This window comes from Delphinapterus leucas, chromosome 10 (assembly GCF_059928025.1).
Source record: "Delphinapterus leucas isolate spDelLeu-1000000601 "Yukka" chromosome 10, BTC_Dleu_Yukka2, whole genome shotgun sequence".
Classification (NCBI taxonomy): Eukaryota; Metazoa; Chordata; class Mammalia; order Artiodactyla; family Monodontidae; genus Delphinapterus; species Delphinapterus leucas.
The window spans coordinates 101,257,406-101,282,525 of record NC_143138.1 but is presented as its reverse complement, the minus strand read 5'-3'; positions in this window follow the sequence as shown (position 1 = coordinate 101,282,525).

Here is a 25,120-nt window from a genome sequence, read left to right as displayed (position 1 = left end):
GGCTGTCACTCCTCCTAAAAGGTCAGCTCCACGAGGGCAGGGATTTTTGTCCATCTTGTTCCCTGTTGTACCCTCACGGTCTAGAACAGTACGTGACACGTAACAGGTGCTCAGTAGGTATCCTTTAAATGAGTGGATGGCACAGGGTATTCTCCTGCCTCAACAAACATCGACTGAGCCCCAGCTCCTCACCTCTCACCTGGACTCCAGCCCAGTCTCTCCCCGTATCCCTGCCTGTGGTCAGCACAGCAGCCAGAGCCCATTCTAACACTCAGAACTGTCCTCCACTCCCTGCTGCTCACGGGCCTTCCACGGCTCCCACTGCCCCCAGGACAAAGTCCAAGCTCCACGGTCTCCCACCTCCTCTGCCCTGGTTCCCTTCTGTGCCAAACCCTTCATGCTGGCCAAAGTCAGCTGACCGCTTCTCTAAGGCAGATCTTTTAAATCTCCAGGCATTGGTACAAGCTGTTCCCTTTGCCTAAAAGCTCTCTTCCTCCCTTAGCTGCCTGGAAAACTCCTACTCATCCTTAAAGACCCTGCTCTGGGAGCTTCCCCTGACCTCTTGCAAGCAAAATCATTGCTTCCTTCTCCAGGCACCAATGGGACTCTGTCCGCCCACCTCCCTGATGCCCTGACATCATCTACAAGTCGTTTCTGCCCGGGTCTGAGCCCTTTGGGTCAGGAACTGAAGGTGGTCCCCTTCTGGTGCTCTGACACCTAGCACTTTGAAAGTATCATCTCAGTGGTCCTCGCAGCCACTCAGTATTAATCCCATTTCACAGATGGGAAACCAGAGGCCCAGAGAGGTGAAGGCACTTGCCCTGGTGGCACAGCTGGGACTTATACTTGGCCACTGGCTCCAGGACCTGTGTATCCTGCCTTGGCACACCAGCACGCATCAAATTAAATCTCTCACTCTTTGAATTGAATGTAACCATTTTATGCATCCAGAGGCCCAAGCCTGGCTCAGGGGTGCAGCACTTGGGCGTTAGAGTCGGTCCAGCTCTGCAGGCCCCTCCCCTCCTCAAGCCTCTGCTTCCCTACTGTCCAGATGTGGAAAAAAAGGCCACTGTCAGGACTGAAGTGGGCAAGGGGTAGACACTGAGTGTCCAGCACGGTAGAAGCGCTCCCACTGCCATGTGCACACAGCAGGGGCTCCCTCGGCCTCTTGGGCTGTGGCAGAAATTGGCAGGCCAGCCAGTCTGCACCCCTTTCTCCAGTTCCAGCCCTGGGCAGGAAGCACTGCTCCTCAATTTAAGCAAAGCCTCAAATCCCAGTCTGGGGGACACGGGAGAGGTTGCAGATAGCTATGGGGCCCAGGGACCCCCCACTTAAGCAGTCACAGGGTGAGGAACTTGGGGGTCTTACCCAGAAAAGATGGAAAACAGGAAGGTTTGTCTATTAAAAAATATGGGCTGGAAGTGGGAAGATGTGTCCTCACGCATTAAAAAAATACTTTGGCAAAGAAGAAGAAACCCTCCCCTTCCCCCAGCCTCTTGAATCCCTCTCCCCTGAGAATTCCCATTTTATTTATTTTTTCATTTTTTTGGCTGCTGTGCAGCATGCAGGATCTTAGTTCCCCGACCAGGAACTGAACCTGTGCCCCCTGCAATGGACGCACAGAGTCTTAACCACTGGACCAGCAGGGAAGTCCCGATAAATCCCATTTTAAATGGATGTGCAGGCTCACTATACGGGCGAACAAGGTCCCTGTGCTTCCCTTCGAGGTCCCCTAAAGAAGTGGAGAGATGCCATAGTACCTGGCAGCCATCAGCACACAGTGTGCCCTCCCAGTCAGGCCGTGCTCCCTTCTGCTTTCTTTGTTTCTTTCCTGTTAGAGGCTTGTTGGTCCCAGACACAAGCAGCCTGGGGTCCGTGTGTTTGTGGGGTGGGGGCAGAGGGTTGAGGGGGAAGAGGAAGCTCAGCCGCCGATGGAAAGATGAAAATCAAGATTACCAGGAGTCCACCGTGTGCCAGTCCCTCCCCCAATCTTTCCTAACCGTCACTGCAATCTTGGGAGGGTGGCTTGTCTTGGGTACATTTTACCAATGAGGAAACTGAGGTTCTGAGTGAGCCACACAGGAAGAAAGAGCCAGGGGCATGATTTGAATCCAGGTCTGTCGGGGAAAATACAGGCACTTCCTGAATCTCCAAGGCCCAGAATCTGATTCACGGCATGTAGTTGGCTGTTCTCCATATCCTGGGGAACACACAAATCGGAAGCAGGTCAGACTATCCCTGCATGTGTCTGTCTATCCCTCCAGCATGGGAGGATTCCACTGGGTTCTCTGGGGCTGTGGACCTGAACAGGAGGATAACAGTCTTGATGGGGGAGGGGACTTCTCCCTTGGGGACAGTCCCAGCACAGGGGGTTCCTGGGAAGCCCCAAGGGGAAATACTGTTCCTAATGCTCTCCAGGCATCAGCTACTCTGTCCCCAGGGAAGGGGCTTCCAGGGACCTCTGGGATGTCAGACCACCAGTTGTCCGTGGCCAGTGCAGGGTCTAGAGCCCTCTGTCATCCCACAGACCCTGCTACCTCTTGACCGCTCCTGAAGCAGCCCTTCCCCCCATGTAGGTCTCTCAGTGTCTAGAAAATGCTCATGGCAGTTATAAGAATTGGCTTGAGAAAACCTCTGGATGTCAGCTGTGTGGCCATGGGCAAGTTACTTAACCTCTCTGTGCCTCAGTTTCCCCCGTGTACATTCAGGATAAGGACAGGGCCAACCCTGCAGGGCTGTTGTGAGGAATTAGTGAGTTAGCAGAATGCCTGGCACACAGTAGCACTGAATTAATGTCAGTTACCCTTGTTCTTATGAACAGCACAATTATTCTTAGTTCTGAGGCCTGAAGCATAGAGGCTGCGAATCCACCATCTCCTGCCACCCCATGCTGCAGATGGGACCGCAACACAGGGAGGCCACAGCTGAGACCTGGGGTCACAGGGCCTGGAGGCCTGGACTCCCTGCTCTAGACACTCCTCCCTCCCCCGACTCCCACCACAGCCTCGCCTCCTTCAGGAGCCCCCTTCTGGGGCTCAGGCACCCAGGTCCAAGTCCTGCATTTGCCCATGGCCCCCTGCCCCAGCTCCCCACCTCGCCCTACACACACACACACACACACACACACACACACACACACACACACACACACACACACACACACACACACACACACACACACACACACACACACACACCCAGCTCCACCCGGACAGCCCCATGCCCTGAATCAGGAGAAAAGGAAAGGCCGCCAGGGACATGCCATGTGAGGGGGCGATGAAGGAGACGGTGGCAAAGAAAAGTAGAGAGCAAGGGAGACAGTCACAGAGAGAGCAGGAGAGGACAGAGACAGGGACAAAAAGAGCAAGACAGAGCAGGAGAGAAGACAAGGAGCAGAGAGGTCGGCTCAGAGGCAGAGAGGTGGAGGGAGGAGAGAGGGAACCAGACAAAGAGAGACAGAAAGAGACAGAGGTGGAGGGAAAGATGAAGAGACGGAGTTAGAGAGACTCAGACAGACAAAGAGATGGAGACATGGGGAAACGGCCAGGGCAGAGAAAGGAGTCACACGCACAGATTCAGGGACAGAGACCCAGAACCCAGCGGCACACAGGCAGATAGGGTCGAGGCGGAGCAAGGGGTAACAGGGCGGGGAGGGGAAGCCGGGACTCCCCAAGGCCCCTCGGCCACCGCCCTCCATCCAGACCCGGGTCCAGCCCCAGCCCCCGGGGCCCCGTACCTTTGGGCCGCCGCCTCACCACGCCCAGCCGCCACTTGAGCGACACAGCCAGCATCACGCTGCCTGCCCTTGGGGCCCAGGGCCCGGCTGCCTGAGCCGCCCGGTGCTGCGCCGCGTTCCTCGGAGCTGCCTGCGCTACTGGCAGAGGCTGGGCACTCCCTGCTCCGCCCTCCCCAGTTGCTAAAATAGATAATCCTCCCCGGAGCCAGCAGCGGTGGCATCAGTAGGGCCCTTCCTCCCCCACAGCCCCGGCCTGGGGAGTGCGGTTCCCGGCTCCCGGCTGTACCAGACCCGGTGGTAAGCCTCCACCGCCTGACCTGGTCCTCTTCCTCCCAGAGTGCTCGCCTCGCCCACCCCTTCTTTTGCCAAAAATCTGCCAATCCCCCTCCCTCCTCCCTAGGCTAGGCTGTTTGATGCCCCCAGGCCTTTGCACTGCAGGCCCTCCCCCAGGAATGCTCCTCCTCTCCGGCTTGACGCCTCGAATTTCTCTGCACAAGGAGGCTTTCTCAGCCTTCAGACATGCCTGCCTGCTGGAGTCCTCGCCTGCTGGGTCTCAGTGATGCTTTTCATACTAGGTTGAGATTGACCCCCTCCAAGCCTGGAAGCCACTGCAGACAAGGAGGTCAGCACAGGCATCCCAGGGGCCATCAGTGTAGAATGCTGAGTCCGAGGCCCTCCTGCTTCAACACCAATTGCCACACTTACCCCGGTTTGTAACACAGGATAATGAGAGAATCCCCACCCAAGTGGCTGGGTGGGTGGAGGCGATGGATACCTATGAGTGCTCCAGGCATCCAGCAAGTGCTCAATAAATGTATCTGGCGTCCCTTCCTGTCTCACACACAGCTAGCCTCCTTTCTGATCCCCCCCTACCCCCAACCCCCCCGCCTAGCCCCTGAGGTGGGCAGGACAAGCAGCATTACACTCAGAGACACGCAGGGGCGGCAGGGGGCTCAGGGTCACGGAGCAGGTGCATGGCAGAGGTGGACTGGATGCTAGGCTCTGGTCCCTCCCCACCAGGGCAGCTCATGCTTCCTCGTCCTTTCTCCAAACCACTGAGACCCCAACAATGGATCAGGCCACAGAACACCTTCACGGGGAGGGCCAGATACCCTTCTCGGGAATCACAGCACCACACAAATCAGAGTTCGTGCTTGAACCAGCAGCTGGGCCTCCATTCAGAAAGTCGGAGGTTTCTCCCGCACGCAGACTTCCTGCCAATCCCTGTCACTCTGCAATAATCCCACCTCCAGGCCTTGGCCCCGTGTTCACCAAGGTGCAGGATCCCTACTATGGATGGAGAGTGCAGGGCAATTTCAAGTAAACAGATACAGCAGTTACTAGAAATGAATTACACAGTGAGACACTGATTCCCTCCTCACTGATCTCCCAGTCCTTCTGAGTCCACCCAGGAGTCTCCATTTGGTTCTGTCACGTCATAATGCCACCCTGAAGTTTGCAGATCAACCTGTTTTAACAAAGAGAGCAGGCCCTAGGCTCAGAGGGCCTCCCCAGCGTGGATTCCAGCCATATGCATCGGGAGACTCTTGCTGGCAGAGGTCGGGCTTGGGAAAGCCCTGCTGGGGCGACTCAGTGAGGCCAGCATTCCTGGGTCCTTTCTACTGACTCCAGTGGGGAATTCTGTCCCTTCATCCTTATGGCGAGGGTGGCAGAGGCCACTAGGGGGCAGCCCAGAAAGATGGAAGCGGGCACCTGAGAGAGATCACACAGCTCCTTCCCGAGACACGAGACAGGGTGTGGGCCACCCCCATCCCAAACCTACCCACTCCACTGCAAGCCCTCCCAAGGGAAGGGAGGCCCGGCGTCTCGCTGAACAGCAAATCTCCAAGAGAGCTGTGCAGAGTGAGGGGAGAAATCAGACAAGTCTGCGAGGATGGGCAGGCCTGAGTTTGAATCCTGACTCAGTGTGCCCCACTGAGCTTCAGTTGACTTGTTTCCCAACTCTTCCCAAGTTCAAAGTGCCGTGGGTTGTCTCCATCTAAAGGGGCACAGAATCCACTCAGAAGTCACTCAAGTCCAGCCACTCGGAACTGATTTGGGAGGTGGCTCCCTGGGTGCCAGAAGACCCAGGTCCTAGCAAGACGCTCCCTGGGACTGTGTCAGGTGCTACGCAAGGAGCAGAGCGAGGAGGACGTGGTCCCTGTCCTCTAAGAGCTCCCAGCTCAGGAAGTTTCCCCATCTGAACCCTGGGGACAAGAATCTGCACTGCATGATGATTTTACATATTGGAACATCTATATACAGTAGGTGCTCAACGCTCACCTCCTCTCCCCATGCGCAGTCCAGCTTCTCTAGACCATGAGCTCTCCGAGAACTGGCATCTGCATGGACCCCTGCTCTTTCTGCCTCCTGTTCCCTCTTCTTCTGGCAGCATCATCCCACTTTCCTGGGGGAGCTGCTCCTCCCCCGCACTCAGGCTGGGTGGAGCTCAGCCCCCCAGCTCCGGGAGGGCCCTTGACCCAGAGCCTGCAAACCAGCACACTCCCAGCCTGGCCACGGTGATGGGACAAGCACACAACCCAAGTCAACCCAGTGAGAGACGATCCCGGGACTTAACCAAACGCCTGGGAAGGGGAATTCTGTCCACTGCGGGGTGCAGGGAAGTGGCGTCATGCTGGAGCTGCTAGTGGCCACTGTGACACCAAAACAGAAGGGGGGTGGTGAGAATGATCACATCCTGATGATGAGGTCACCTTAGCACCTGGAGCCCACCGTGCCTGATGTCAGTAATATCCCTTTTCTGTTACTGTAGCCAATAAATTCCCTTCTTTGCTTTAAGCCAGTTGGGCTGGGTTTTTGGTAACGTGGACCCCCAAAGAGTCTTCCTCATCTCAGGTTCCAGTGCAGAACAGGGACTCAGCAAATGCAGAATGAATGAATGAACGAACAAGTAAACAGAACATAGATTGATATGCTCCTCAAACTCTGCCTTTAGTGGTGGTCCCAAACCCTGGACTTGAGTTGAAGGAGGCCACAGCTGGATGATGGGTTCCTTGCTGGCACAGGAGTCCTGATTGGCAGGGCTTGAGAAGGGAGATTGGGGGTTCTGGTTTCCGGCCATCGAGAGCTTGCCTGTTATCTGACCTGCACCTGCCAGGTGCTCCACTCCATGGTCCCCAGATTTTCACAGGGCTCCTTCTGCAGAAATGGTAGCTTCAGGGAGAGTGTGGGAGAGCACACGACCCCCTCAAGGAGATGAGACCAGGGATGAAAGAGCAGATCAGCCCAGGCAGGGAGCCAGGAGGCCTGAGTCCAGGTCCCAGCCAGCCCTGGGCTACAGGGTAGCCCCAAGCAAGTCTCTGCTGTTCTCTGGCCTCATGGGCTATAGTCCATGGTCTTCCCTGGGTTCACCCTCCCTGTGAGTCTCACTTCCTCTGCCCCAAGGCCCGGAGATGTTCCTCCCATCACCTAAGGTCACACAGCCACTGAGGCAGCCAGGTCAGGATTCAAACACAGGGCCAACTGACTTCCCTCCAAAATGAGGTGACAGAGCCCACGAGATGGGCTAAGAGAAGGAAGCCAATCACAGAGGGATCCAGGCCGGGCTCCACCCTGGATTCTGCTTTTCCATCCCTGCCTCAGCCTCACAAAGCCCCAGAGGCCACGGGTTGTTGCCACCCCCACCTGCTTCCTGAAACAAATTTGCATCTCATCAGACATATCTTTCATCTTCTCAGCCTGGCCCTTTCTCCCCCAGGGGCCAAGTGGTGTGACATTTCTGCCGCCCAGCTCTGCTGATCTGAATAAGACAGAGGCCCCCAGGCTCTACAGGTGGAGGAGAGGGGGTGGGGGCAGACCTCTCTTAACCACATCTCCAGGCTTCGGGAGGGAGAGGACAATGGCCATCCATCCATCCATCCATTCACTCTTTCAACAAATGGTTTTTTTGTTTGGTTGTTTTTTTAAAAAATTATTTTATTTATTTTTGGCTGCGTTGGGTCTTCGTTGCTGCGCGCAGGTTTCTCTAGCTGCGTCGAGCGGGGGCTGCTCTTCGTTGTGGTGTGCCGGCTCCTCACTGTGGGGGCTTCTCTTGTTGCACAGGCTCTAGGGCCGCGGGCTTCAGTAGTTGTGGCGCATGGTCTTAGTTGCTCTGCGGCATGTGGGATCTTCCTGGACCAGGGCTCGAACCCATGTCTCCTGCATTAGCAGGCGGATTCCTAACCACTGCACCACCAGGGAAGCCCCTCAACAAATGTTTTATTAAGTGCCTTCTGTATGCCATGCCAGGCTGGAAGGTACAGCCACAAACAGAACCAAGCCTTCACAGTGCTGATATTCTAGTGAGAAGACAGAGAGTAGATGACCAATGTAAGAATCAAATAAATGTCACAGGATGTTAGAAGGTGAAATATGCTAGAAATAAATGGAGCGGAGTGAGGGGTATCTGAGCACAGAGGGAGATGTTGCCAATTCTAAAGGGGGTGGGCTCCTCAGAACCCAGACGGTGGTCTCTAAATACCTTTTCCTACTAAAAGGGTCCCCAGGGCTCCTCCGAGAAGAGGCTGATTCCAGGACTGGTGCAGGGAACGTTCAAGATGAGCCTGGCACAACTTGTGTTCCCATAAAGTAAGGACATGCTTGAAGGCTGATGGGGAGGATTGAAAGGACACAGAAGCCAGCTTGAAGGGCTCCCCCTGGCCACATGTGGGCCAAGTTGAGCATCAGAAAGAATAATGACTGCAAAACTGTAAAAATCCATGTGTTCAAAATTCTCAAAAGAAAGAAAAACCTCCTTGGTTCCTTTGGAGGTAGTCCAGGCACCAACTGAGTATTCTATAAGCAGAAAATGCAGGTAAAGAATGAAGCATTTATCCTGTCATCCTGTATGAACAGTATTTTAGGGGAACCTAATAAGGGAAAGTCATTCTTTATAGAAGAACCACTGCAAATAGGTGCAGAAGAAATAACAGAATGGAAATCCTAATGAAATAAAGGATCCAGCATTGGACATCAATGGAATGTTGAACAGAACTATATGACACAGGGACCAGGCAGACCGCACTTGAACCCCTGGACTGATCTTAGCATCACCAAAAGTGGAACATTCTGGCACATGTGCGTCTTGATAGGATGTGGAAGGAAGCCCAGAGCACCACCTGTGACATAGCCTTGCCTGCAAAATCGTACCTGAATTAAACCCAGCTCTAGATCCAAATCCTAGTGGACAGAAAGTACAGGGGACAGAAGAATGTATTAATGACACCGTGAGGCCATTCCACAGGACAAATGACGGGTTTTGCCAACAAATAATTAGAGTGGAAAAAAAAAAAAAAGAGGGAGAAGGCACTGTTACAGATCAAGAGAGATTTGAGAGACCGATCAACCAAATGCAGTTCTAGGACCTTGGCTGGATCCTGATTTGACAAAACCAAGTGTGAAAAGACATTTTGGGAGACAACAGGGGAAACTGCACAAGGACTGAATAGGAGGCAAGATTAAAAAATATGGTGAATTCTGTTGGGTTGATGCTGTTATTTTAATTATATATATAAAAAAAGTCTTTGTTGGAGATACAGATGAAAGAAAAAAGTTCACAATTTGCCCTTAAAACGCCTCAGGGGTATTCCTGGGTTATATGTGCCATTTAGAAGTAAATGAAACATTGAAATATAAAATAAAAAGAAATGGGGGGGGTCCTAAAAGGCCTCACTTAGTGGGGAGCATTTGAAGAAAGCCTGAAAAGAAGGAGGGGATCATGGGGGGTTCTCCAGCAGGGAGGGGCCAGAGACAGCCTGAAGTAACCAAGGAGGAGGGGGTGCACCGGGGCGTAGAGGGGGTGTAAAGCTGGGCCTCCTAAGGACTCTGACTTTTCCTCTGGGGAAGGCAGGAGCCACTGTAGTGCACCGAGCAGAGGAGGGATGTGGCCTGACCTGTGATTTAACAGCATCCTCTAGCTGCTGGAGGGAGAAGGGACACCAGGTGGTGAGGGTGTAGGTAGGGAGACCAGGGAGGGGGTCCCTGCACAAGTTGGGGGAGGGCCAAGGGTCCCTGGCCCCAGGTGGGGACAGAGGAAGTGAAGAGATGGGTGGCATCTGGTTTCTTTCGAAAGTCACAAAGCCTTTGTCTGCCAGGGTTAAACATTTGCAGAATGGGAAACAGTCTTAGGAGTGTGAGCTCTGGGGTCCAAAAGGCCTGGCTCAGAGGCCAGCTCTCCCCTACTCTCGCGTGGTTGCTTCCCCACTCTGGGCCTCAGTTTCCCCATCAGTATAATGAGGAGGATGACTAAGAACTCAGACAATCATTAAGCTGCTCTGTGGAGACAAACGAGGTGAAAATGTCCTGCAAGCTGGTAAGGGCTGGGCGTGCGTTGCCGAGAGGGAAACAGCCTTTATTGGGCACCTACAAGGCGCCAGGCACAGAGTTCAGGGCTCCGAAGGTATCAAGCCTCACCTTATGACAAGTGATATCACCTGGGGAGCTTAAAACAACTATGGCTGAATCAGAAACATTTCGGGTGCCAGGATGGAGAGCCGCTGTCTCATTGCCACCCTGTAACAAAGTCAGGGCACGGATTTTCAGACAGGGAAAGTGACTGCTCCAGCATCACACAGCTTCCAAGTGGCAGAGGAGGGATTTCCAACACAACCCAGCCTACTACCCTCTCTGCCCATCCCCTGCCGTCCACCCTCATCAGAGCCGTTCTGAGCAGAAGCAGCCCCATGGGAGGCTCAAAGGCCACCAGGCGAGCAGCTTATCCATCTGATGGTTCTGAAACTTTCCTGAGCCAGAAACAAAATGCCACTAAGCATTTTCCGAGTGGGCCGGGATGGCTGTCCGACAGGTGCACCAACAGGGCCACCTGCCAGGAAACAGGGGGCATATGCCTGTTAATAGTCCTGGCACTGCCTTCACGGCGCAATAATTAGGAGCAAACGCCTGGGCAGGCACACTGAGTATGCAGATTAAGTCGTGGGGCCGTTGGGTGGAGGTGACGGAAATGCTGCAATTATAGTAGGGCCCATGTGCCACAGGGGCTCCCCACTAGGCATGCCTGCACCCACACCTTCCCCACTCTGACCCCCAGGCCTCTTGCCCGCTGAGTCCCCAGGAGGGGACGGCCTGGAGCAGGGAGGTTTAGAGTCCAACAGCACTGGGTTCAAATTCTGAACTTCCCTCATCTGTGAAGTGGGTATGACATCGCCCAAGCATCCCATGGTTGTAACAGCTTCACGAAATAACGCAGGTCTGGGGCTGGCCAGGGCTCTGTGAAAGGGACCTGCCTTATTATTACATGCCAGGTGTTTGCTCTCATACTACAGTTTCCTTGTCTGAAAAATTGGGATAAAAATAACTAAAGTTTGAGTTTTCCTCTGCGGTAGACACTCCCCAGTTTTTGCACACAGCAACCCCCGCCCCACAACCCCATGACGTGGGGCTATGATTAATCCCATGTACCTGGTATAGACCTAGGCGTGTGGAGCAGGGCGGAGGGCCAGGGGTGCATGGCTCTGAGCCTGAAGCCCACAGCTAGGCTCCAGGCCCACCCTCACACCCACTCCGCTGTTCCTTCCAAACACAGATGCCTCTGTTGTGGTCCCTGTGAGAGTGTGTGGGTGCGTGTGATTAAATACAGCAAATGTGGGAAAATGAGGATCAGGGGCACAGCCCACACCAGGGCCTGGGCGAGCTTCCAGCCTCTGTGCCCTTCCCACCTTGTTTTCTACCATGTGGCCATCCCTGCAGGCGGGCAGCTCCGGGGCCTGCGCTTAGAGGCAGACCAGGGCCGGGCCGTCCAGGGCTCTGACCAGCCGTGTGACCCTCACCTCCACCTCCCCTCGGCCATCGTGGGGCTATCACCCGGCATTTCGGGAGGTTCGGAAAGCTCGCCTGGGTCTGCCCGTCTTCCTTAAGTGGACACAAGGCTGCAGGGTGGACAACACCACAGCCTGAGGGAGCCAGTGGGAGGCCCCCGGAGGGAGCCATGTCTGAGCATCACCCTTCCTGGGGTGGCCTGCAGGCCTGTATCCCCCAGCCGGGCACATAGAAGACCAGGAGCCCTCACAACACTGCTGGGTACAAGCACAGGGGCTTGTACCCATCCACCTCATCACCGGCACAGTCCCTGTCCTGCTGTGCATTTCACCCCAAATCCCCAGTGTCAAGCACAGGAAAAGGAGGAGGCCCAAGGCTGCATAGCTCGTTAGTGGCAGCTACAGACTGAATGCTTGTGTCCCCCCAAATTTTTATCAGGAGGTGGGGCCTTCAGGAGACGACTGTCATGAATGGGATTAGTACTCTTATAAAAGAGACCCCAGAGAGGTCCCTTATCGCTCCCCCTGCGTGAGGACACAGCAAGACGGCGCCAGCTATGGAAGTGGGCCCTCACCAGAACCTGACCACAATGGTGCCTTGATCTTGGACCTCCAGCCTCTAGAACTGTGAGAAATACATTTCTGGTGTTCATAAGCTACCCAGTCCGGGTATTTTGTTAACAGCAGTCGGAATGAACTAAGACAGTGGCACAAGTGGGGCCAGAAATACCAATGCCTGTTACCCCGCCCCAACCCCTGCAGGCAGCACCCACATGCTCCAGCACCCAGAGGTGGCCCTGCCGGGGGCCCCAGTTAAAGAAAGGGAGAATGTGTCCCAAGGGAGCCCTCTGGGCTCTCCTCAGAGAGACTGGCCCAGCTGCAGGATGGCCTCTATCTGTCCACTTGTCCTCAGGGCAGCAGTGTCAGCAATCTAGACTAAGTCTTGGGATGCTGGCCACCACCACAGTGTGGGAATCAGAGCCCAGACCGGTAGGAAACTGGGTGATAGCCCACGAGGGCACAGAGCTCCCAAGGATGGGGACACAAAGCCACACAACCACAGGAGACTGGATAATCGTCCATGAAGGCACACTAGATCGAAACCCTGGAGCCCCAGAAGGTTAGTCTCACAGAGGTCCAGGATGGTGGGTCCAGAACCACAGAGCACTTATCATGGGACCACACCACACGGGGACCTGACCACAGGCCCCTGGAACAGCGGCAGACAGTGTCAGAGTTACAGACACAGAAGCCACGGTGGTGAGTGAACCCAAGCTACAACTCATCAGATTTAGGGTGGGGACAGGGTAGAGGATGGCATCATGGGACCCCAGGCCATGTCCAAAGGGACAGCATGAGTTATTGGTTTCTTGCCAAGCAGACTATAATCTCCCCAAAGTTCCTTTCCACAGCCCCTGACCCCTCCAACCTTGCCCTCAGTCCCACCAAACTCCTCTTCCCAGGGCTTTGGGTGAGAGAGGCAGTCACATGGCCACTGTGTGACCTGGGACAAGTTCCTGTCTGCTCTGAGCCATTTCCCCCACTGTAAAATTAGGGAGTTGGTCCTCTCTGAGGGTCAGTTCACCACCAGTAATCTATGAAATGATCATCACTCTTCTCTCCCTTTGGATAAGCTTCTGTGGTTCCCAAAGGACCTAATTTGAATGAATGAATGAGTGAATGAATGAATGGACAAGGCACCCTCCTGAAGTCTGACCACTGCGCTTATCTGGGCTCACCTCCCGTGCCCCTGGATCTCAGCCTCTACTGTCTGTCCCCTAGATAAACCACGTCCTTCTGCTTTTCTCCTTCATTTACTGCACAGCCACCTCCTTGGAAGGCCTCCTCTCCACCTTCCTAAATCCCCTAGACTCTGCCGGCCTATTCATGGGTCACCTCCCCCAGGAAGCCCTCCCTGACTCCTCTGGCCCTGGCTAACTTCTCTACCCGTACTGCTGGAACAATTGAACACTCGTCGGGACCCCACAGTTCCCTCCCCCACCGGTGTCCAGCCGTCAGCTTTGCCCTCCTGGAGAGCAACAGCAGCCTCCTCAAAGATCTCCCTGCCTCCACCCCCACCTTCCCTAACCCACACTCCTCATGGCAGTCAGAAATCAGATCTCATCTTTCCCCTGCTTATACCCTCCCATGGCTCCCAGGACACCAGATGAAACCCAAATTCCTCAAAAGGCCTACAGGGTCCCATGTGATTGGTCCCCCGTGACCTCTGGCCTCATCTCTTGCCACTCCCTTCACACTGGCCTCCCCCCCAACCCTGTTTCTCAACCACAGGGCCTTTGCACCTGCTGTGCCCTCTGCCTGGAACACACCCCATCCCTACCCTCCACTCCTGCTGTCTGCACAGCTCCCTCCCTCCCTCTCCCCTTTAGGTCCTCATTCAAAAATCACCTCCCCGTGATTCAGTGATTCAGCTGGGTTCCATCTGGGAGGCAGTCAGCCACAGTGAGGCTATTAAGCGCCAGACCCTTCCCTGGGGACAGGCGAGCCTCTGGGCTGAGGTGTCACATGGTGTCCTGGGAACCAGGAGAGACAGCAAGAGGTTAGGGATGACATAAGGAACACCTGGAGTCAGAGTGAAGTCACCATACTCCTGGAGCTGCCCAGGGCCTCTTCTCTGCCTGGGGCTTGGGCAGCAGAGGCAACGAGAGAAAAAATAATGAGGACAACAACAGTGATAACCCAGTACCATTTATGCCAAGACCCCATGCGTTCGGTTGTACCCCAGCAGTCATTCACTCACTGAAGAGATGCTGAGCAGCTCTTATGCGCCAGCAAGGAATAAAACTTGTCTCCCTTATATTCTACTAGGAGACAAAGACAATAAGCAGAACAGGACTTCCCTGGTGGCGCAGTGGTTAAGAATCCGCCCGCCAATGCCGGGGACACGGGTTCGATCCCTGTTCTGGGAAGATCCCACATGCCGCGGAGCAACTAAGCCCGTGTGCCACAACTACTGAGCCTGTGCTCTAGAGCCCACAAGCCACAACTACTGAGCCTGAGCGCCACAACTACTGAAGCCCACGTACCTAGAGCCCGTGCTCCACAACAAGAGAAGCCACCGCAGTGTGAAGCCCGCGCACCGCAATGAAGAACAGCCCCCACTCTTTGCAACTAGAGAAACCCGCGTACAGCAACGAAAACCCAACACAGCCAAAAAATAAATAAATAAAATAAATAAATTTATTAAAAAAATAAAAGCAGAACAAAGAAGCAAGGTGGAAATAAGCACACTGAAGAAAAAAAGAGTAGCATGAGAGGACTGTGTGGGGGAGGAGGCTTCTCTGAGCAAATCTTCACACAAATGAAGGAAGTGGGGAACCCAGCCATGTAGATCTCTGAGTGAGGCAGAGGCTGCAGCCAGTGCAAAGGCCCTGAGGCAGGACTGCACCTGGTGTGTCTGAGGACCAGGAAGGAAGCCAACGTGGCTGGAAGATGAGTGAGCAAGGGAGTAGATGTCTCAGGACATCAGAGGTTATACAGCAGACTGCAGAAGGCTGGGGTGGCTGCAGGGAGGACTGTGGCTTTCCCTCTGAGGGAGATGTGGGCCACGGGAGGGTGCTGAGCAGAGGAACAGGGGCTGTGGCAATGGGGTGAAGGTGGGGAGAAGACTTTAAGGACAAAGGTGTCTGACATTCAGTTAGAAGATATGTGAGTTTGTGCAGTGAAACCCCCTCCATTGCTTCCTCCTGGCCAGCATCTTAGTCAAGTCTGCTGTTCCATGTCACTCTCTAAGGCTTACTGTGTCTCAGACTGAACCCAGATGGGTATTGTGTGGGCAGAGACCAACCAAGTGGGCAAGGATGTGACTCTTACACTGAAGCAGCAATAGCACGAGGACAGAGCCAGGGGCTGTGGAGGGAGGCTGCCCTGGGTGCACAGAAATCTTGGAGGGTATTTGGACCACGTGGGGCTGGGATTGGAGATGTTGAGGCAATTACAGCCTCAGCCAGATCGAGAGTAGAGCTATGCAAAGTGCAGCCTGAGGACACAGGCCTGCCCTTGCACTATCTCTTGCTGGACAGCAACAGAAAAGTTCAGAAACAATAAACGGTTAGCAATTCGACATTGCCACAATACCCAAGCTCCTGATCAGTGGCTTGTATTCTTCATGTCTTCTTGTTTTACTTCGTTTTTCAAGAATTCATTGCTAGTGTACTTTTCAAGTGTATCAGTCTCCAGAAGATAAAAAAGAAAAATAAAATACTGGCCCTTCACCAGACAGTCCGAGAAGCAGCGCTTTGGAGGAATTAACCAGTGACAAGAAGCTGGCACCTAGCCTGCTGTGTAATTCAACTTAAAGTCAAGTTGCAAAATAAAAGTTTAGGTTTTGAAATGACACAAAACTTTCATGTGTGCTGAAACGGAAGTAGCTTTGTCAGATCAGGGTTTCTCAACCTCTGGCACTACTGACGTTTTGGACTGGATAATTCTTTGTGGTGGGGCTGTCCTATGCATCCTAGGATGTTTAGCAGCATCCATGGCCTCTACCCACTGGACGTCAGCACATCCCTCCCCGGTTATGACAACCAAAAATGTCTCCAGCCATCACCAAATGTCCCCAAGGAGGCAAAATCGTCCCCAGTTGAGAAATGCTGGCTTAGATGTTCTGATTCTGTGTGTGTGTGTGTGCACACGCACGCATCTAGGTGAATGTTTGTATGTGTAGCTGTGCTTCTGCGTACACATGTATGCATGTGTGTGTGTGTGTGTGTGTGTGTATGTTTACCCCTGGCACCCCTTCCTCACTCACAGGGCCAGCCTGCCTGGCCCCTATAGCCTGCAACCCCTAGTGTCACCCATTATTCTAAGGGCTGCCTGTCGGATCTCCACTCCCTAGAGTTGGCCCATGGATGAGGCATGGCTACCACTGAGGACCAGTCTGAGAAGGTTGCCATGGGAACCTCAGAGCTGCAGTCCACATAGGAGTAAAGCTGCCTTTAATGCTTCCTATACCACCTCAGCTCCCAGAGCCCAGGGGCAATAGATCAGCAGCTGGACAGAAACCATCGCCTTCAGCCAGAGATTGAGACCGAGAGAAGCGGTCTTTGGGAACCATTGGTCAACAAGAAGCTGGATGGCAGCCTGGCAAGGGGGCTGGTGGAGTAGAAACTCGTAAGGACACATCGGGGAACACAGCTTTCAAACCACAGGTGTCTGTGCTCCAGCCTGGGGTCTCTGATTCAGAGTGACCTGGGTGTGTGTGCTCTAACCTGGGGGTCTCTGATTCACAGTGACCTGGCAGGGCCTCAGGGTCTGCATTTTTAAAGCCCACCAGGTGATTTAGATGCACAGCAAGAGTTGAGACCTCCCTCTGAAGGCATCAGAATCCCTTGGGAAGGTTGATAAAAATGAAAGAAAGGAAGAAGGGAAGGGAGGGAAAGAGGGATGGAGGGAAGGGAGGGGTAGAGGGAGGGAAGGGAGGAAAGGAGGGAGGAAGGAAGAAAGAAAGGAAGGAAGGAAGGAGGAAGGAGGGAAGGAAGGAAGGAGGGAAAGAAAAAGCAGGTAGAGAGGGAGGGAAGGAGAAGAAAGAAAAAGTCTAACAACAAGTACTGGTGAGGATGTGGAGCAACTGGAACTCATACACAGCTTGGGGCAATATAAAATGGTACAACAACTTTAGAAAGAAGTTTGGCAGTATCTCTCCAAATATGCATATCCTAAAACATAATTCAATAAAGCTGTTAAGAATATGCTAACCCTGGACTTCCCTGGTGGCACAGTGATTAAGAATCTACCTGCCATGACATGATATTATACATAGAGAATCCTAAAGATGCCACCAGAAAACTACTAGAGCTAATCAATGAATTTGGTAAAGTTGCAGGATACAAAGTTAATGCACAGAAATCTCTTGCATTGCTATACACTAACAACAAAAGATCAGAAAGAGAAACTAAGGAAACAATCCCACTCACCACTGCAGCAAAAAGAATAAAATACCGAGGAATAAACCTACGTAAGGAGACAAAAGACCTGTACTCAGAAAACTATAAGACACTGATGAAAGAAATCAAAGATGACACAAACAGATGGAGAGATATACCATGTCCTTGGATTGGAAGAATCAATATTGTGAAAATGACTATACTACCCAAAGCAATCTACAGATTCAATGCAACCCCTATCAAATTACCAACCTCATTTTTCACAGAATTAGAACAAAAAATTTTACAACTTGTATGGAAACACAAAAGACCCTGAATATGCAAAGCAATCTTGAGAAAGAAAAATGGAGCTGGAGGAATCAGGCTGCCTGACTTCAGACTATACTACAAAGCTACAATAATCAGGACAGCATGGTACTGGCACAAAAACAGAAATACAGATCAATGGAACAGGATAGAAAGCCCAGAGATAAACCCACACACCTATGGTCACCTAATCTACAACAAAGGAGGCAAAAATATATAATAGAGAAAAGACAGTCTCTTCAATAAGTAGTGCTGGGAAAACTGGACAGCTCCATGTAAAAGAATGAAATTAGGACACTCCCTAACACCATACACAAAAATAAAACTCAAAATGGATTAGAGACCTAAATGTAAGACCAGGCACTATAAAACTCTTAAAGGAAAACATAGGAAGAACACTCTTTGACATAAATCACAGCAAGACCTTTTTGATCCACCTCCTAGAGTAATGGAAATAAAAACAAAAATAAACAAATGGGACCTAATGAAACTTCAAAGCTTTTGCAAAGCAAAGGAAACTATAAACAAGATGAAAAGACAACCCTCAGAATGGGAGAATATTTGCAAACGAATCAACAGACAAAGGATTAATCTCCAAAATATATAAACAGCTCATGCAGCTCAATATTAGAAAAACAAACAACCCAATCCAAAAATGGGCAGAAGACCTAAATTGACATTTCTCCAAAGACAACATACAGATGGCCAAGAAGCACATGAAAAGCTGCTCAACATCACTAATTATTAGAGAAATGCAAATCAAAACTACAATGAGGTATCACCTCACACCAGTTAGAATGGGCATCATCAGAAAATCTACAAACAACAAATGCTGGAGAGGGTGTGGAGAAAAGAAACCCTCTTGCACTGTTGGTGGGAATGTAAATTGATACAGCCATTATGGAGAACAGTATGGAGGTTCCTTAAAAAACTAAAAATAGAATTATCATATGACCCAGCAATCCCACTACTGGGCATATACCCAGAGAAAACCATAACTCAAAAAGACACATGCATCCCAATGTTCATTGCAGCACTATTTACAATAGCCAGGTCATGGAAGTAACCTAAATGCCCATCGACATTTAGGATATTTAGACGAATGGATAAAGAAGATATGGTACATATATACAATGGAATATTACTCATCCATAAAAAGGAACGAAATTGGGTCATTTGTAGAGACGTGGATGGATCTAGAGACTGTCATACGGAGTGAAGTAAGTCAGAAAGAGAAAAACAAATATCGTATATTAACTCATATATGTGGAACCTAGAAAAATGCTACAGATGAACTGGTCTGCAGGGCAGAAACAGAGACACAGATGTAGGGAACAAACGTATGGACACCAAGTGGGAAAGTGGCAGGGGCTGGTGGTGGTGGTGGGATGAATTGGGAGATTGGGATTGACATTTATTCACCAATATGTATAAAAAAGATAACTAATAAGAACCTGCTGTATAAAAAATAAATAAAATAAAATTCAAAATTTAAAAAAACAATAAATTAATTAAAAAAAAAGAATCCACCTGCCAATGCAGGGGATACAGGTTCGAGCCCTGGTCCAGGAAGGTCCCCACATACTGTGGAGCAACTAAACCCATGCACCACAGCTACTGAGCCTGCGCTCTAGAGCCGGCGAGCCACAACTACTGAAGCCCACGTGCCTAGAGCCTGTGCTCTGCAACAAAAGAAGCCACCGCAATGAGAAGCTCTTGCACCACAATGAAAAGTAGCCCCTGCTCGAGGCAACTAGAGAAAGCCCGCATGCAGCAACAAAGACCCAACACAGCCAAAAATAAATAAAATAAAATAAATAAATTTATTTTTAAAAAATGCTTACCCTACGGGCTGGCAACTGCACTTGAAGGTATGCACACAACAGAAATGTGTGCATCTGGCTACCAGGAGGCAGGTTCAAGAATATTCAGAGCAGCATTTTTCATAAAAGTCAAAAATTGGAAACAATCTAGAAGTCCATCAATAGTAGAATAGATGAATAAAAATGGTGGTGCAGGCACTTCCGTGGCGGTGCAGTGGTTAAGAATCTGCCTGCCAATGCAGGGGACATGGGTTTGAGCCCTGATCTGGGAAGATCCCACGTGCCGCAGAGCAACTAAGCCCGTGCACCACAACTACTGAGCCTGCGCTCTAGAGCCTGTGAGCCACAACTGCTGAGCCCATGTGCCACAACTACTGAAGCCCGCGTGCCTGGAGTCTGTGCTCTGCAGCAAGAGAAGCCACCGCAATGAGAAGCCCGTGCACCACAACGAAGAGTAGCCCCCGCTCACCACAACTACAGAAAGCCTGAGCGCAGCAACGAAGACCCAGCACAGCCAAAAATAAAATAAATAAATAAATTTATTTTTAAAAAAAGAAATGGTGGTGCATTCATGCAATGGAATACTACTGAGCGGTGAAAAAGAACACGTTGCTGTTACACACAACACAATGGATGGAGCTCAAAAACATGGTGGTGAGGGGAAAGAGCTGGACAGAGAAGACTACACACTATGAGATTCCATTTATGTGAAGTTCAAGAACAGACAAAAACAAACTTTGTCGTGTAGTGATATATGTTGATACAAGGGGGTAACACCATAAAGAAAACGGAGAGAATGATCATCCAAAAAGTCAGGACTGTGGGTACCTCTGGGTGGAGGAGTAAGGGGGACGCCGTTTGAGATGAACCCCAGGGAACTTCTAAGGGGCTGGCAGTGTTCTATTTCTTAACCAGGGTAGTTACAAGGGTGTTCACTTTTCTTTATCTTTATACTCCTCCTCTGTGTTATAACCAGATGTTTATTTTACAATTTTATTTATTTATTTATGGCTGCGTTGGGTCTAAGTTGCTGCGCGCGGGCTTTCTCTAGTTGCGGCGAGTGGGGGCTACTCTTCATTGCGGTGTGCAGGTTTCTCATTGTGGTGGCTTCTCTTGTTGTGGAGCATGGGCTCTAGGTGCATGGGCTTCAGTAGTTGTGGCTCACAGGCTCTAAAGTGCAGGCTCAGTAGTTGTGACACACGGGCTTAGTTGCTCCACGGCATGTGGCATCTTCCCGGACCAGGGCTCAAACCCGTATCCCCTGCACTGGCAGGCAGATACTTAACCACTGCGCCACCCGGGAAGTACCTATTTTACGATTTTAAGTTGAAGGGAAACTAAAGTGTTGCCGTCCCACTCCCAGCAATGCTGATTCCTGAGGCTTGGGTTGGGGCCTGGGGACGAGCATTTTAAACATCCCCCCACCCCCCCAGAGATTCTGATTCCCAAGGACCTGTGGCTACACCAGGGTCTAAAACAGCCACTGAGCATGTGTTGGGATGAGGAGTCCAGAAAGCCAGCCTCCAGTTGGCAAGCTGGACCATTGCTGGTAAGAACCCAGAGGACCGCCAGCACCATGGCCGGCCCACAGCAGGTCCATTTCATGCCGGTGCCCTAAAGAATGGCCTTGTGGGCTTAACGAAGGAATTCCTACTGGTGGGTGCCACTCTGGATGCGGGTGGTACTGGAAGGGAGGGCGGGACACAGCTGATGAGTCACTGAGGGGCTGGCAGAGGGGCTAGCAGCCTACTGTGTCCACTCTGGGGGCCGTGCTGGGCAACAGCCCTTTAAGGAAAACAAAAAGGATGGGGTGGAAGCAATTAAGAGGCCGTCATCAGGGAGGCAGCTGGCATCTGCTCAGGCATCTGCCGAGACTCATTCTGTCTCTTCAGAGCCCAGGTGGCAGAGGGGTGGGGTGGGGGGGACGATACCCGGGGAAGCTTCAGGCCCACCCTCTGTGTGAGAGGCCACGGAAGACAGAGCTGCATGGATGCTATGAATCCTATCAGCCACGGGTGGCGCTGGCGAGTCTCAAACCCACCCCCGTTACCACCAGAGGGAGTGGGCTACCGCCCAGCCGCCCCTGAATTGCTGATCGCCTGCTAAGTGCCAGGCTCTGGGGCAGTGCTGGGGATAGAAGGATGGCAGAACCAGCCAGCAGCTGTAGGGCTCAGGGCGTGAGAGGGTGTAACAGGGAGCAATGGGAGGCTTTCCTACAGAGAGGATGCTGGGCTGAGGTCCGCAGGATTAGTGGGGAGTAACCAGAGAAGCCCCCACCAGCCCCCGATGCAGAGAGAACAGCGTGGGCAAGGTCCTGGGATGGGAGTAAGAATGAACACCCCTAAGTGCTCCCCTGAGGCAGGCTTGGCTCTATGGCTTTCCTGCATTAACGCAGCTTATTGCATGATGACACTCTCAGGCAGGCACTACTATTCCCATTTTACAGATGAAGAAACACAGAGAGGTTAGGTAACCTGCACAAGGTCACACAGCTCATAAGGAGCAGAGAATGAATTTGAACCCCCCGTGCTACGCTGCCTCTCATTTGGCTGTTTTCCTGCAAGAATGGACAGGAGGCCAGTGTGGCTAGAGCCCAGAGATGGCAGAGGCAAGCAGTGAGAGGGAGGGTGGAGAGGGTGGTAGCGGTGGGCCACATGGGAGGATGCTGACTTTGACCCTGGCAGCAGTGAGGAGTCACTGAAGATAGGAGGAAGTGAGGGTATCAGACACAGGTTTTAAAGGTGGTGTCTGGCCAGGGTACAGCCAAAGTCGAGCAACGTTGGACCGTTCACAAACACCTCCTCTCTCGTTCTGCATTAACTGAGCACTTGAAGGCACCATGGTCTTTCCTACAGATGTCATGGTCTATATTGACCCCTGTTAGGTGGCAAGGACATCTTGAATACAAACGCACAAATTTTACAACTTGATGAACGCGAGGAAGCACTTTCTGGCACGAGCCCCAAAGACCCCATTTAAGCCATTGTTTAATCCTCTACAAAGTGCAGTTAAGCCACTTCCACGGTTTCCGTTGCCGTTTTTGTTTTATTGAGGTCGATTTCACTGAAATGGAGTCTTTCCTAATTAAAATTTGCAATGAAGATTTGACTCATCAATCAGTTCCTTTGCCCACAGCACACACACCACCAATTGCAGCAACTTCTGCCACCATGGATTCCCTGTTCCAGCCGTGATTTCTGTCAATTTCAATTCTCTCGGATCAGATTTTTGCAGATCTTAATGTTGGCATGGAGATTTGAATCTTCTGTTAATTTCTAGATCAATAACTATTTTTACTGTGCACGGTTTTAGCCAATGTCAGTTTTATTTTGTGTTGGTTATTTCTACTGGTGATGTTCATGACAGATTGGATTGGAGACAAATGGTCCGTGATTCCTTCTTAGGGAATCCATGACAAGTGGAAACATGCTTGCAAACCAGAAAAAGAAAAGGACTCTGAAGACAGAGAGAGAGGTCCAGACCCAGACAGAGACCACAGGTAGAGGCTGCCAGGAAGAGAGAGAAAGACACAGAGACAGAGACAACAAGGGGGAGGGAGACCCGTGAAATGACAGTTTAGCTCCTGACAGCTCAGCAGAGTCCAAACCAGCAGCCCACACTGCCCTGCTTCCTCTCTAGCCCCAGTCTGAACAGCCCCACCTCCAGGCTGTGGTCCTGCCTGGGAGGCCCTTCCCTTCTTGACACTCAGCTCAGGGTTTGCTCATCCCACTTCTCAGTAAAGTTTTATCAAAGTAAGAATCAAGGTCACTCGGATTGTATCCCAGCAGGTAGGACCTCTGGGCAGATACTGACCAGCTAACAATATCCCAGGTCCAAGTAAAACCAGGTCCACGGTTTCCCTGGTGGTGCAGTGGTTAAGAACCTGCCTGCCATGCAGGGGACATGGGTTCGAGCCCTGGTCCGGGAAGATCCCACATGCCGCAGAGCAACTAAGCCCAGGCACCACAACTGCTGAAGCGTGCGCACCTGGAGCCCATGCTCTGCAACAGGAGAAGCCACCGCAATGAGAAGCCCAGCACGATGACAAAGAGTAGCCCTCGCTCACCGCAACTGGAGAGAGCCCGCGTGCAGCAGCGAAGCCCCAACACAGCCAAAAATAAAATTAATTAATAATTTAAAAATAAATAAATAATAAATAAATAAATAAAACCAGGTCCAGCCCTTGGCCTGGAGCCAGGGAAGTCCCAGCAAAAGGAGGACTGTGGATGTGGCAGAGGGAGCTTGGGCGCTGGGCCAGGCAGGCCTGGCTTTGAGTCTGTCTCTTCTCGGTTTCTAGGCCTCAGATCTCAGCTGCCTCATCTGAGAATGGGAGATAAACATCCAGCTTGCAGGGTGCATGTCAGACCTGGGCCTCATGTGAAGCACGTAACAGGCCCCTCTGCCTGGGCGCCCTCTCCAGCCCCCACCCAGTTGGCCTGGCTGGGAAGGTGCAGACCCGCACAGCTCTGGCTTCAGAGCAACAGCCCCCTCCTCGCCCCAGGCTGTGGGGCGAAGAGGTTCTGAGCTTGGAGTCCTTTCTGGCTCAGCCTTTGGCTGGGGAGGGCCCTTCTGCCGGGCAGACCTGGACTCTGAGATGGGCCAGGGCCAGGGCTGGTTGTGGTAGCTCTTCTCTTGCCTGCCTTCCCGATCCAGCATGAGTGGCTGCGTGGAGCTGTGTTAAAAAAGCCTCCGAGGCTGAGTCGGCAGGAAAGACTGCAGTGATGTGCTGGGCAGTGGGCTGGGCAGCGGGGTCTTGTGTTCTCTGCTCCTCTAGTTGGTTCAATGAAAGACCAGGGCCTAGAGATCTGCGTTTGAGTCTCAGCCACACCGCCACCTCTCTGGGCCTCCATTCTTCATCTGGGAAATGGGCATTATACTATGATTGGTCTCATGGGAACTGTTGTGAGCACTAAGTGAAATAAATGGTGTACACATAGGTGCTAATAAACATTATGAATGAAAGGGTTTTTTTCTTTCTTATTTATTGGGTGAGTCAATGATGAGGTAAGAGAGCCCTGGGCTGGACTGTCTCGCATTGGGTGAGCCACGTCAGCTGCTTTCTCTCTCTGACCCTCGATTTCTTCATCCATAAAATGGGTCTGCTTCTTATAAGTTAAACATACACTTGGCCTGCAACCCCATAATCCCACTCCTGCGTATTTAGCCAACAGAGATGGAAACGTGTGTTCACACAAACCCTTTTCTATAAGGGCACCTGGCAGCTTAAGTCACAGCAACCCAAGACCAGGAACCACCCAAATGTCCACGAAAGAGAGACTGAATAAAGACAGTCCTTGGATACACTCGGCAAGAAGAAGAACGAGATACTGAGACAAAGCAGCATGTGGGGCTCTCAAGACATGCTGAATGTGCAAAAGCTATACACGTATGATCCCATTTCTATGAAACTCTAAAAAAGACAAATCGGGACTTCTCTGGCGGTCCAGTGGATAAGACTCCGTGCTCCCAATGCAGGGGGCCGGGGTTCGATCCCTGATTGGGGAACTAGAGCCCGCATGCATGCCGCAACTAGAAGTCCGCATACACAACTAAGAGTCCATGTGCTGCAACTAAGAC